Below are 1,161 nucleotides of genomic sequence, written 5' to 3'. Positions count from 1 at the left end.
ACTCAACCCTGTGCCTGAGCAAGATGCAGGCTGTGGCTGAGGCTGAGCAYGTCAGGGACAGGGGGTGCCCGTGGTGAGGGGGTGGCTCCAGGTCCCTGCAGTTCAGGGATGTGGGAAGCACAGGGAGCAGTGGGGCTGACACTCAGAGCTGTTGACAGGCTCATTTGGATTTTTCTTGTATTCACTAACTCAGCCACAGCGTGCTTTCTTGTCTGCTTTATTCCATTTTTTTTTTTTTTTAAGAAACAATTGAACACTTCTATCTGGGCCAGCTCAGCTTTTTTCCTGTGAACACCCAATTTAAATGGAGGTGTGGTGGATGTGTCATCCCCATAATTCTGTACCACTCCTGCCTTTCACGCCACCCTCAGAGGAGTCCCTTACTCCTGCCAGAGCATCCCAGGCATTGCTGGAGCCCTGAACATCAGGAATAAGGAAGGATGTGCTGGTTTTGGAGAGCTGCTCTTGGYTCCTGAGCTCTCACCTGYCYCTTGYGCTCCTGGGRGCACCAAGRTCACTGGTTTAAGCTGTTATAACAYAAAGATTTCTGACTCACTGCTGCAAGGAGATGAGTGAGAAATAAACTGCACTTGTGGAATGTCAGGTTATGACTGAAATGCTGTCTTTAACTGAGGACAGGCCTTGTGCCCAKCAAGGGGAACAAGAAAGAGGATTAAGGCTCAATTCCAGCTCCAAGAGGGATGAATGCTGGAGGGACACCCCACCAGATTTTGGAAAAACCTGTCAGATATTCTGCTATCACAAACATCTTGGTACCTCTGATGTAAGAGTTGCCCACATTTTGTTAGAAATACTACCAAAATTGGAAGAATGGATTAAGAAAACCTTGCATGTGAGATGATAGCAGAAACATGGTTTTATTTTCAAATTTAAAGCAGTTCGGTGTTGACTTATGTAGGTGCAGGCTGGAAGAGAACCAAATCTTTATATATTAAAATAAGTTTAAACAGCAGAGTCTTTACATTAGGGAAGCAGCAATTCTGGTCACAGTAGGTCCTACACACAAAATTCAGCTGAAGAGGGAATTTTCTTCTGGAGTTTTTAAATCTATATTTTGTGCAGGTTGGAATGAGAGAGAGATACTGAAAGATATCCCCTGGGAGCCCGCAGACATTTAAAAAATAAAAACAAAAACAACAA

Source organism: Malurus melanocephalus, unplaced genomic scaffold (assembly GCF_030028575.1).
Source record: "Malurus melanocephalus ecotype Western Australia unplaced genomic scaffold, MMel_1.1 scaffold_144, whole genome shotgun sequence".
Taxonomy (NCBI): Eukaryota; Metazoa; Chordata; class Aves; order Passeriformes; family Maluridae; genus Malurus; species Malurus melanocephalus.
Note: the sequence above shows the minus strand (reverse complement) of the source record.